The sequence below is a fragment of the Lepisma saccharinum genome, chromosome 21 (genome assembly GCF_977018435.1).
Source record: "Lepisma saccharinum chromosome 21, izLepSacc3.1, whole genome shotgun sequence".
Lineage (NCBI taxonomy): Eukaryota > Metazoa > Arthropoda > Insecta > Zygentoma > Lepismatidae > Lepisma > Lepisma saccharinum.
In genome coordinates this window covers 60,558,351-60,572,713 of record NC_139249.1, presented here as the reverse complement: position 1 = coordinate 60,572,713, position 14,363 = coordinate 60,558,351, and the positions used below count along the sequence as shown (strand labels likewise).

At 37.7% G+C, this 14,363-nt stretch overlaps 1 protein-coding gene and 1 non-coding gene across 2 annotated transcripts in view; both read left to right on the top strand.

The window, feature by feature from the left end:
• The window catches only part of LOC146004332 (uncharacterized), a 381,568-nt gene that overhangs the window by 164,374 nt on the left and 202,831 nt on the right, over positions 1 to 14,363 (top strand). The gene's annotated exons all lie outside the window — the stretch shown is intronic.
• TRNAT-UGU (transfer RNA threonine (anticodon UGU)) lies at positions 8,108 to 8,182 on the top strand. The gene has a single exon. It is a non-coding gene; the product is annotated as a tRNA-Thr (tRNA).

Here is a 14,363-nt window from a genome sequence, read left to right as displayed (position 1 = left end):
TGTTTAAACAGAAAATCATTATTGGGCACTTTGACAACAATTTCTATGTATATCTCCAACATGTCCAAATGCCACAAAAGGGGGAGGACGTGTTCGCCAAAATGCAACAAATGGGGCTAATTCTGTAAACTAAAAAAAAAAATTATAACTAGGAACTCGAACCTGGAACATTTCGAATACTAAACACCAGTCACAGCCATTTTGTTTTGATTTTTAATATCTGTTCCTGCATAAATACTAATGGGGACTCAACACACTTCTTTTTTTTATATATTTTAAAAACAACATCATTATCAGCCAATTTGACATTGTGAATCGAACCCGGGACCTTTTCATTACAGCATAAACATCCTATTTCCAATTAGTTCATTTTCTCTTTGTGCACAAAAGCTAATCGGAACTTTTAAACAAATACAATTGAATATCCAATTTTCACCAACATTGGGAATCGAACCCTCAACCACTTGGTTAAAACATCTCGCGGAATAAAAAACACCAATTTGACATTGTGAATCGAACCCGGGACCTTTTCATTACAGCATAAACATCCTATTTCCAATTAGTTCATTTTCTCTTTGTGCACAAAAAGCTAATCGGAACCTTTAAACAAATACAATTGAATATCCAATTTTCACCAACATTGGGAATCGAACCCTCAACCACTTGGTTAAAAAAATTCTCGCGGAATAAAAAACACCCCGCGCCGCGCCGCCCCGCGCTGTGCCCGGTCTCCGCCGCCGCCGCCGCCGCCGCTAAACACAAAACGCGGCCGCCATATTGATTTTATTCAAATACTATTTATGCACAGATCGACTAATCGGGACCTATAATGGCGGGACAAAACAATTGGCCTCATTTAACTACCTAGAAAATCGAACCCGCGACCTCTTCACAACTAGGCGACAACATTAACCACTAACCCAAGGCCGCCATATTGATTTTATTCAAACACTATTTATGCACAGATGGACTATTCGGGGACCTATAATGGCGGGACTAAACAATTGGCCTAATTTAACTACCTAGAGAATCGAACCCGCGACCTCTTCATTGCCAGGTGACAACATTAACTACTAACCCAAATCGATTTTCGAACTCAACCATTTTGTTGGCTTTATTTACACACAGGCTAATCGAGACCATTCAATATTGACATCGTCGCCTTGTAATCAAGGGGTCCCAGGTTCGATACTCGGTGGAGGCACATAGTGGTCTGAATCACCACTTTTCAACTGTAGCTCCAATCCTGATTAGTTTTGCCGTGCATAAAACGGACTTAAAAAAACTAACTCAATCTATCAATCAATCAATATTGACTCTACCAGGAATCGAACTCTCGACGCCTCTTGTTTTACAGAGCAATAACCTTAGCCGCTAAGCTTTCGGGGTACAGCACCTTCGGCGCCATCTTTAAATAATTTCTTCATGTCTTTGCATCATACGCAATGGCTGCACACGCATTTCCTCCACAGACATACACACACACACACACACACACACACACACACACACACACACACACACACACACACACACATATACGCACGTGTTAGGTTAGCATACATCAAGAAACAACGTGACAAATCCATTGACCCCCTCCCCCACTGATTCTGATGTCTTCAACGTGATCAGACACGTTCTGCTGACTCAACAATAAAACCGCTCGTACCCCGCTACAACAGGATGTAACATAACACCAGTCGCATCGAATTTTTGCTGACTCGTAGGAACGAAGTGCTGTCATTCTACTAGTGGTATTAAATGCAGATACATGGGTGTGTTTTTGGGTGACATGTCAATTTCTCGCTTATGTGAAAAGGTAAACTTTAATGTAAGGAAAAGCATGTGCGCATCACAGTTAAGAATTTTCGCATCTACAAAGAAAATCCAAAACACATTCCCACTTTGCCGGCCTTCGTGGCAGAGGGGTTAGCATAGCACGCTATGACATCAGAGGTCCCAGGTTCGAATCCCAGCCTGGACATGGGTGTTATTTGTGAATGTACATCAATTTCATCATATCATCACTCATCATCATCATCTTTGCGATTAGCCAAAAGTGGCAGAAATGCGAAGTAAAATAAACCAAATAAATCAATCAAATATCACTCAAAGACCTTGTGAATCCATCCAATCCAAAATATACCAACCTGCAGCGAATCTCATTTATGTCTTTCATTCATCTGACTAATGTAATTTTCTTACAGTTTGACATTGTGTTTGTGTTGCATTCGATATCACAATTAGATTATAAGCAATTAATGTCCAATTATAAGTATACCCTATTACATAGGCAAAAATAAGTCCCCCCTGATAAAGTCGCAAATTGCATCCTGTTTAAATGTCTAGGAAAAATTTAATTTCACCTAGGAAAGATATCGCGATGCGATGAGTCGAGAATTGTCACAGCCTCATCTCGTCTCCTGTGTGGTGAGGTCCTTTTCGTTCTTGTTTGTGCTTATTTTTGTTTCGGTTTCCACTGTGAAGTTATTAAAACTTATTCTAGATACTCTTCATGTTCAAATAGGCTAATCGGGACTCTATATGGGTTTAAGTATAGTTTTCCGTACACCATCTTAGAAAGTTATGAAAAATATGGGTGAGGTACAGGAGTACATTGTACCCCCGAAGTTGGATTGTTGTGTCTCGTCTCGTTCGTGTAAATATTTAGTTTCGGAAAATTACATTTTAAACATGCCAACATACCACTTCTTTAGTAAAGTGTATTCCCCTTACGCAAAGGAGCATTCGTCTGCAGCGTGATTTTCTGAGAGCAAATATGGTTCCATCGTTCCACACATATTTTGATCAATTTTCATCTTCTTAAAGAGGTTTCCAAGAACACAGGTCAATGAACTAACTAGTAGCAAGCACAATGTAGTAGAATAAGTTTGCAATGGATTGAATTTCTGTGGTAAGAAAGATAATGCTCATAAGTTATAAACAATATACACTTTTTTATTGGGTGAATTGAAAATAGGTTCTTTTAACAGTAGCACCATCTGCTGTCAAATTACCAAAGGGGGGTACAACTCGATTTATGGATTTATGGGGTACAGTAACCCCTTCAAAAATATGGGGGTACAATGTACCCCTGTACACCACTGTTCCTGCGCCACTGGTGAGCATCACCTTGACAGTGGAGTATATATGGCAACCTTCTGTAAGTGAAGCCTCAACTTTGTTGGTGCTGTCTCCATCAATGGCTACTGCAGTCGACCGGCAGTAGGAGGGCCTTTTCCATCAATGTCCGACCTCACATTTTAATTGCCTATGCCAGTGCTTTTAAGATTTGAGTTGGTGTTTAAAGTCCACTTCATGCACAGTAAGGCTAATTGGGACTCGACCTACAGTTTAAAGTGGGATCCAAACCACTATGTGCCTCCTCCGGGTATCGAACCTGGGACCCCTTGAATGCAAGGCAACAACGCTACCACTGCATCATCAGGGAGGCCTGGTGGACTTCATAGGATGTAACATCTGGGACATACATCATCCTCATGTCCTGGAAAATTTGTTTGGGTGTTGTGTTTCAGGAACAAGAACCTGATAACTTCTCTACTCCACTGGCTCCATCCTCACACCTTTCTACAGTTTTACAGCCACAAAACAAAAACATGTATTAGTTCATGGCTACAAATTGTATTGTAACATGTCACATGTAAAGATGTGTACTTTCATTCCCATATGACCACTGGAAGTGCTTTAGGAGAAATCTTCATTGAACTTCACATATATCTACTCTTACATTTTAGAATTCTATATGACTTTCTTATGCATAATTTATAAAGTTGTGGTATATGCAGAAAAAATCACATAAATAAATGATTAAGCACAATCGCACATTTAGTTAAGTTGTAATCCAATTAACCAACTACATAACTTGTTGGTTTTGTTTCTTGAACATTTAAAAAAAATCCTAATATTTGTTTCTGTTGCGTTACAAAAAAACACATGAGCATAAACAGAAATGATGCTGCTGCTACTGCTGTAGATGGCGATGTCCTGGTTCACCTTTTGCTAGCCAGTGACCTGAAGAATGTGTTTCATTCTTCCCTGCAACATATGTGGCTGGAAGATCGGATGAGACAATGGGGAACAAGCTTCGTGCTATCGAGTCCACCATTAGCACATGGTGTTCCTCATACTGTCCCTCCTACCGAGAAGTCATTTGGTTTCACATTGGACACATTGCCATTTGCTGCAAGAAGTGGATCCTCCACTGAACCGTGTATGAAATGAAGTTTTAAGTGTTCAGCACATCCTTATTGAATGTAGTGAATGTAATATTGTCAGAAAAAGTTTTCATCTTTCCAAATCCTCATCGGAATATGATAAGTGTTTAAATAATGTTTTTAGATTCTTGAGAAACATAAGCCATGAAGAAAATTTTAGTTTCCTTACATTTTAATCGTGTTGTGTATGTTCATGTAAGTCTCTTTACAACTTTGCACATTTTACCTTTCTCGAGATTTTTACACACCATTTCTAACTTTCAGGTAGAGATTTTAGATAGAGGCATTTTTTCTCTATGTGCACTGAAGATGCAAAATGGCCACATGTACTAAAGCAGCCCCCAAATATAGTTCATTCATTTATTTCTTACAAAAAAACACCAACACAGTCTTTCCAAACTGCACCAAATGAAGCACAACTACTGCATTTTGGTATGTATAGGCTGCACGCATGTATAAGACGCACCCTGTTATTGAGATAATTCCATTCGTACAAAGCTGTTTTTTTTAGAATTTCTCTCAACGACGAAATCAGCAACACAAGTAGTGAGAAATATGGCAACATTGCAATTTCCTAAGTTTACATCCATCAAGATATAGGTCCAATTTAATTCACTGCACTTTTCAACACTAGGTGTAATGCAGGTGTATCCCATGTCAGGCTGGTGCAAGTAAAATGTGATCAACCAAGTAGATGCTGTGCGCAAGAATAATGGTATTCAAGCTCCAAATATTCAACAAATGACTTTCAACGTTCATTTGATTGGTTATCACTAGGGTTCGGATTTTTAGGACTTAAAAACTTCTGTAATATGCATGCATTTATGCCCTTAAAATTAGCAAAATATGACCTTAAAAACTGAAAATATGACAAATAGGATATATGTAAAATTTTAAATGACTGACATTTAAAAAATATATGAAACACAATTTACGAAATAAAATTCGGCCATCAGTACTGAAAAACTTTTCACCGAACTCTCTCACAAAAAAATTTAATTTCACACTCTCTGGGCACTTCACTTTCGGCATCTTGAAATTATAACTACGTATGCGTTACCTACAAAATTCATTCCCCTACTTTCTGGAGCAAAGATGGTCTTTGGATGGACTGCGAACTGGAAGCTTCAAACTCTAAACGACAGGATTCCTTTCTCAGCTTCCTTGGCACTGATACGCTCCTACGCTCCCTCACTGAAAATAACATACGCTTCCAATGCTGTCTGGTTGTCTGTATAGAAGGGGAGGGGATGGGCAGAACAGCTAACGATAAGGAATTAACAATAGCCTAACAATCTTTAAGCCGATTGCAGACAAGGAAAAGAACGATTGAAAAACAGTTTCACTGTTTATTTTTTTAAAGCACATCCAGGAAAAATACACCGTTGGTTATTTTCCAACCAAGGTATAAAACAAACTGAAAAAATATCTGCCGTTTAGATAAATTTGCGAAACAAGCCAGGAATTTCTTTTTAAACACTGGAAGTACTGTGTGTTGAGCATGAAAATATGCTTTTATTCCAAACTTTTGGGCCATAATGTGCCCTAAACCAAAAATAAAATATAGTAGAAATATGCATTTATACGACCAATATAAACAGTGTTATTGATTTCAAAACACGAAGAAACGTGCTTAAACTAACTTAACAAACAGAAAACCAGCCCCTGGGAAAATATGATATGTCATAAAAATCCGAGCCCTAGTTATCACGCACCATGTGACCATACACAGCAATCTACACCGCTCCAAAGACACATCATTTTTGCAGCATTCAGGATGTAGTGCAAACACAAAATACAACTACGTGACAACAATCAACAAGGTAGGCAACACACAGTGTTGCACTTTGCAACAAAGTACACATATCAATGCAAAGAGAGTCAAAAAATGAATCAAACTAGAAGGGTCTAACGTTACCAACCCTCTTTGGTCCAGTCCAATTGTCCTGGAATGTGGGGGAAGATGTGTGCATGAAGAATAAAAATACATTAATAACACAAATAATAAAATTAAGCAGGAATAATTTTACGTTCTTTTGACTGCTTGTCATGCTATATTAAAAATTGTTTATTTTCCTTTGGAAAATGAACAAAATCTGAGATATTGTAGTTCACACTCTTTGTGTGGCTACATTTCACATTAAAGAGCCTCTATCAAGAAACTAAAAAAAATCACTCAAAACTGTGCATATGCATCGGTACATTTCCCATTGAATAACGTAATGCAGATAGAATGAACATTTTTTGTAAGTTCGTTCACTTCTCGTAATTTCTTCTCTAAAAATTGCTACAATAGAGATGAATGATAAATTCATGAAATTGATGAAAAACAAGCACAACAGTTTAACTGAATATAAAAGTTCTGTAATAACAAGTTTCTGAATGTCCGGAGAGTAGGAGAGGCATGCCCCCTAACCCCCTTACAGAGACCATGAAGAGAATTAATAATAATTGGTTATTGTGTATGTTACTGAACATCAGTAATTTTGATGAATGTAATGGACCAACATGTCTCCCTCCTCATGATGAAAAAGTTTGAACACTACCATTCTGATACACTGAGTGCAATGCAAAAACTAATATTCTCATAATATAAGGTTATAATAGAAACAAGGGAAGAATTTCACTTGCACATACAATTAAATTTTCAGTTCAGAGAGAAAAAATATTTCCACATTATAAGGCAATTATTACCATATACTGACAAAACCAATTTTTATTTATTGAAATTTGCAACAACAAAAAATGTCAAATTTTGTATTAAGTAGAACACGTCGTACCTCTTATGTGATTCAAAGGTACCTACAGTATCAAGTACAGTGATTTCCAATAACGTCGTGTACGTTTTGATTAGGGATGGTATCGAGACGAGACTTTCATTGGTCTCGGTCTCATCTCGAGTTCAAAAGGGTGATCTCGTTGTCCGTCTCGTCTCGTGTACTAGGTAACCGTCTCGTTCTTGGTCGCGTCTCGAACACGTCTCGAGGGTGGTGGTCTCGTTCTCGTCTCGTCTGCAGATATGCTGTCCTGTTCTCGTCTCGGCATCAAATTCGAGACAAGACTGAGACTGGTCTCGGGCTCGGTACCATCCATGGTTTCGATTAACAATACGTACGTATGTACGTAGGTATCGTGCCTCCATCCTGCATTCACACCACAACACTACTGTGTCACAGTGCCTCTCATGGTAACGTCTTCGGCTTACATTCAGTAGGTTGAGGGTTCAACTCCCGTAACCATCGGAAAACAAAATTCATCTTACGTATTCTCTTCTTTGTACTGGTGTTTCTTCCGTCACAAAGGGGGCATGCAGGATTTTTCATAGGCCCTCGTCGACTCCCTTCAGACATCATACTCTTTCCATCTTTTACAAACTACCAACCACAGCCAAACACTGTTTTCCCACGACATTCGTCAGCCAACGAACATTTTTCTTACATTTACTGTCGGTGTTGCTATGACCATTGCACCTCCGGGAACGCAACCATGCTAAAATTATCCCGGTTTCGTTTATCGTGTTTCCATATTTGTGAATGGTATCTGGATATCATGTATTTGACGTCCACTTGCTTCCTCAGATACCCTATTCACGTATTCTTTCTACGAGGAACCCCATTTCCTATGGGGAGTCCTTTCCGCATAGATCTCCCATGGTGTGTTTCTGGTAGAGCGCATAAGATTCCTTTATGATTTCTTTGGAACCGCCTTTCTAACTGCCATAGTACTCGTCCTACATATGTTTAAAATGTATTTTCCCACACTTTTGGTGATGTCTAACTCCGACACTGAGCATCTCTCAGAAAAGTGTAAGAGGAACTTTCGTCTGGGTTTGACGAGATGTATCTCTGGTTTCATTTAGGACCATCACTTGGGCCTCCCCCATGGCGCAGTGGTAGCGTCATTGACTTGTAATCAAGGGGTCCCGGGTTCGAAACCCGGTGGAGGCACAAGTGGTTCGGATCCCACTTTAAACTGTAGGTCCAGTCCCGATTAGCCTTACTGTGCATAAAGTGGACTTAAAACACCAACTCAAACCAAACCAAACCATCACTTATGATACACTCTGTATATACAGGGTGTCGCAAAACTCTTTCAACAACGCTTCGGTGCTAGTAGATATCATAAAGAAGTAGTGTAATTGATACTATTATAAACTCAACAAATGAAGAGCCCCGTCAGGCAGATTTGGCTACACTTAAAACTAGCTCAAGATGAGCATATGAGCTTATTGCTCAAGTGTGGTACTCTGTCTAATCCAAGATTTTTGTAAAAATGCCCTCAGGAATTTCCTGTGAAATGATGAGGCCCCTCAGATTGATTTGCCTACACTTACAAAAGCCACATCTGTGAGATTGTTGTCCATAAGCTTGTTAAAAATATGCCCCTCTTGATATTGTTTCTGCCCACACCTAAAACTAAGCCACCCTCACCCACACCCACCCACATATTCACCCACACATACCCCCTCACACACACACACACATGTAATGCAAAAGCTCTTGCATCATGTTGTGCAACAAATTATTATCCAATATTATGCAACAAATTATGATGCAAGAGCTATTGCATCATGTTGTGCAACAAATTTTTATCCAATATTATGCAACAAATTATGATGCAAGTGCTTTTGCATTACATATCAGTTAGTGTTGTGAGAGTGGCTGAGGAGTACAGATGTGTTGTTGCATTGCTCCTCATACAGGTTTGATATTTGACATATTTTGCTTGTTTGTTGTAATCCACTCATATTTAGAGTCAGGTTTATATCTGCCCCAATTTGTTATACATGACACATGGTATTAGGTTATTGTTTTTTCTAGGACATGCCTGTGTAGACATGTATTTGTGCTAGAGCAGTGCTTCTGTACTTATTCTATATTTGTGCATGTAGGCTATCAGCTTTATACAACCTGTCATAGGTTTATTAAGTATAGAGTTTTGATTTGAACCCCAAGAAATTTTATATAAATACCAAAGCCAAAAATATTAACACACACACACACACACTAAATATACAAAGCACACTGCTGAACCCAACTGATATTTTTTACTAAGCATAGAGTTTTGATTTGAATCCCAAGAAATTTTATATAATAAACAACAAAAATGCCAAATCAAAAATATTGTAATCAATGCAATAAGAATATAACCAGCCCCAATTGGGCCAGGCACCAAAGGAATTGTGTTCCAGACAAATGCAGAACTCCCACTAAAATATGCCCTAAATGCCATAGAAAATATAGCATGGAATACTTCACTTATAAACATAAGGGTACTTGTTCTGCACAGTCATCAACATTGCCCCCACAACCATCTACATCTGGTCTGAAAAGGAAGCATGAAACACCTGTTAATGCTAGACCGGCAAAGCAGCCACGCTATGAACCCATCCATAGCAGTTTTGCTGGCCAACTTAGGGATTACCGGTTTGTATCAGAGCAAAAATGTGGTATTAAGAATTTTTTGAACAGTATAAATCCTGATGTGCAGGCAATTCTAAATGCACAAAATGGCTCTTATAAGCTGTCCCTCAAATTGTTTACACAATATAAGAAGCCAAATGGCACAAAATTTACACAGCCCCACATAACAGAAACTGTACCGGTATATTCAAATGCAAATTTAGACAAAATAATAAGCAGTTTGATAGATCAATTGAATATTAAACACTCTGAATTTGCTGGAAAAGAGTCAGGATGGAGCCTATACGGATCTCCACACAAGCTCTATGTTAATATTTCTGAATTCAGCCCATTACAAGGATCTACATATTTCCCATTACCTGCCAATATTGAAAACAAAAGAGCCGTGGTTAACATAGAAAATAATGATGAGAAATGCTTTTTGTGGTGTATTTTAGCTGCTTTGTTTCCAGTTTCAAGGAATCCTCAGAGAATAACTTATTATAAACAACATGAACATGATTTTGATGAAGAAATGGAGGGCTTAGAATATCCAATGTCTGTTCAGAATATTGATAAATTTGAAAAAAAGGCCCGGGATATCAATGGTAAACAATTATCTATTAATGTATTTATTTGTTCTACTGGCAATGGTAATTGCTTGATAGCACCTCTCAGAATCAGTATATTTGATGATGATTCTGCTGTTCCGATTGATCTGCTCTTAATTGAAGGAGATGGCACACACCATTACACTCTGATACATAATCTTGAAGCTTTAGTCAGAACACAACTAGACAAATCTAATAGAATATTTAAGTTGTGCAGAAGATGTTTAACTGTATTTGATGGTCAAAAAATGGTAAATGGGGTTCGTGAAAAAAATGCAAAAATTGCTAAAAACAAGTTAATTGAATATTTAAAATACTGTGGCAACTATAATCTTTGTTCATATGGTGATGCCTAATCCAAGTGAAAATGCCAAATTCAAAAAGTTTGAAGCCTTGTTGGAACACCCAGCATATATAGTCTGTGATTTTGAATCAAACCTCAAACCCCTTGCATTCTGCAGCCCAGATCCTGATGAACCTTCAATTACACCATACCAGTTACATGAACCTTCTAGTTTTTATTATGTGGTTGTACAGGATGGGGTTGTTAGTAAAGAATATTTATACATGGGAGCAGATGCCATCAAAGAATTTGCACATAGAATAGAAAATGAGTGCCATGACATAGCATCTAATGTCTTATTAAAATCAAAACCCATGTTGCCTTTAACAGAGAAACAGAATGAAGATTTCAACAATGCAGAAAAATGCCCGGTATGTGATTCTGAATTTTCAGATATAAATATCAAGGTACATCACCATTCCCATACAGATGGTAAATTCTTAATGGCCCTGTGTAATAGCTGTAATATTAAGATCCAGAGACCAAAATTTGTCCCCATATTTTGCCATGGAGCATCCAATTATGATTTCCATTATTTGATCAGGTACGAGGGGTTTGACAAGCAGAATTTAAATATTTTAGCTGAAAAGAATGAGAAATATATTGCCATTAGCAAAATAATTAAAGTTAATGGTGTTCCTATTCACTTAAGATTTCTTGATTCATACAGAATTTTATCGGCTAGCCTGGCTACACTGGCCACTCAATTATCTGATGATCAATTCAAAATCACATGTGCTTTGTTTCCAAATCAGGACCTGAAATTAATTAGGCGGAAGGGTGTATATCCATATGACTATGTTACAGATTTTTCCAAATTTGATGAGTGTGCTCTGCCACCACAACAAGAGTTTTACAGCAAAATCAGAGGATCTGGAATCACTGATGATGATTATCACCATGCCCAATTGATGTGGAACAATTTAAAATGCAAGTCATTTGGTGATTATCACAAGGCATATTTAAAACTTGATGTGACCCTCTTAGCTGATATACTGCAGGCATTCAGAAAATCTTCCATGGAAAATTATAAGCTGGATCCAATGTATTTTTACAGTGCGCCAGGCCTAGCATGGTCTGCAATGTTTTTGAACACTAAAATGCAATTGGATCTGATCCAAGATCAGGATATGTATCTGTTTATGGAGCAATGTATAAGAGGGGGCATTGTGCAATGCTCTCAGAGATATGCCAGAGCTAATAACAAATATATTCCTGATTATGATCCAGCACTGCCATCAAATTATATACTGTATGTGGATGCCAATAGCCTGTATGGTTATGCTATGATGGATAAACTGCCATATGCAGGGCTTGAGTGGGTTGAAGATTTCAATATTGAAGATCTTAAGGATTTTGATGACAGTAACTATGGCCTGTTCTTAGAGGTTGATCTGACAATTCCTGATAATTTACACAACACATTTTCTGATCTGCCCCCAATTCCTGAGGTTAAGTGCTCACCTGGCTCTAAACAAAAGAAATTGATGATGACTCTGGGGGCAAAACAGGATTATGTCATATATTACAAAAACCTCCAGTTCCTGATGAATCATGGTGTTCAAGTGAGCAAAGTTGGCAAAGTTTTAAGGTTCAGGCACTCAAGATGGTTGAAGCCATATATTGATACAAACACAGAGCTTCGAACATCTGCAATGAGCCAATTTGATAAAACTTTGTTTAAATTGATGGTCAATTCTGTGTATGGCAAAACAATAGAAAATGTCAGAAAACATATTGATGTTAAAATAATTACTGACCCCAGCCGGAGCAAAAAATTGATAGCAAAGCCCAACTTCAATTACAGAAGAATTTATGATGAGCATATGGCACTTTTTAATATGAGAAAAACAAAGATTAAGTTTGATAAGCCTATTTATGTAGGGGCTGTGATATTGGAATTGGCCACATTACACATGTTAAAATTGTATTATGATGTGTTGAAGCCTTTTTATAAGGATCGTGTAAAACTGATGTACATGGACACAGATAGTTTTGTTCTTGATATTCAGACAGAAAATGTTTATGAAGATATGTCACAGCCTGAATTGCTTGAATATTTTGATACCAGTGAACATACAAGGATTCAACCTCACAACAAAAAGGTGCCTGGCAAGTTAAAAGATGAGACACTTGGTGATGTTATTGTGGCATTTGCTGGGTTAAGGGCCAAGATGTACAGCTTTGAAACATGTAGTGGTGCTGTTGCCAAAAAGGCCAAGGGCATTGGCAGAGTAACTGTGGACAAAGAGCTTGAATTTAAAGATTATGAAGATTGCCTCAAATCATGTAGCACAATCAGAATCCAGAATTCAGAGTGTGGATCACTTGTTGACTACAAATATTGTAAGAAAAGTGGCTCTGGACCCACATGATGATAAGAGATGTATTTTGTCATGTGGCATACATACTCTACCATGGGGTCATTGTGATTTGAAAAGTGGGAATCAATGCCCAAACACAGAGCATGATTTGAAAAAAATAAACATGCCTATGAACTTATTTGGGTTCAAAAAACAGGCTATTATGGACCTGCCAACACCACAACCCTCTTCTGATATAATATCTAAACTAAGTGCTTTGTTAATTATTCATCTGAACAGCATACTTACAGATGTTGATGATGAAACAGGTAAAACATTGTACATATTTAACAATAATTTAAATCATTACCAATTACCTGTAGGTGGACAATTACAATTTATTACAACCCCTGAGGGTAATGTCAAGATATCAATAGGGAGAAATATTTATAGAATTAAGCACTCAAACATGATTTCTGGCACTGTTTATACTGTTTCTGCTGGTGACTGCTTATATATTGAGGTCCCGGGATCCTATGACAAGCTTATACCCTTTTTTATAGAATTAAGAATTAGATATTCAATAATAAATAACCGCTAAAACAAAAATGCCTAATGATATATTTGGCCATACAAGACATGAAGATCACAGTGATGAGATTCTGATGCTTGATGTCAGAGTCAAGAAATTAAGAAGTGATTTACAAGCTTTACAAACCACACTGAATGCCAGTCTTCAACTAGAAATTACAAATTTGCAATCACAATGCATGGACCCTCTTCTTAAAATTGATTCTGAACTCAAATTATTGCTTCAGAAATATACTGATTTGGCCACATTGGATAATTTTCAAAGTTTAGAAGAAGCTGTAGCAGCTCTTCAAGCCAAATTTAAGACCCAGGCCACCAACTCTGAGCAATTGAAACAACAATTGGAAGAGCAAATAAATAATGTCCAGGCACAGCTCCAAACAATTGTCAAAAGCATAAAATCACAAGAAGATTTTGATCTAGTGATTTCCACTCTAAAAGAACAGATTCAATCATTACAGATACCTAATCTGGACCCCTTGAACAATGCCATAGCCGAGGTTAAAGAAAAAATTGAGACACTTGAAAATTTTATGAACAACTTGCCATCTTCTGATGCTTTGAGTGCAATAACTCGGAGTGTTGCCAATATTAAGCTGCAACTTGAAACATATGAAGATTTTGGAATTATTCAAAGTACCATAACCCATCTTGAGGGTACAATAGCAGCAGTGCAAAATGATTTGACAAATGTACAAGAATCTCTAGAATCCCGCTTGCCTGGTATTGTAGACACCCTTGTCAGTGTCCAGCAACAGATCACAAAACTTGAAAACCTCAACACTGAATCTGAGCTATCTCATTTTCATCACTTGATCGATGATATCCAAACAAAGCTTGAAATTTTACAACAATCAACACCCTCTCAGGCAGATATA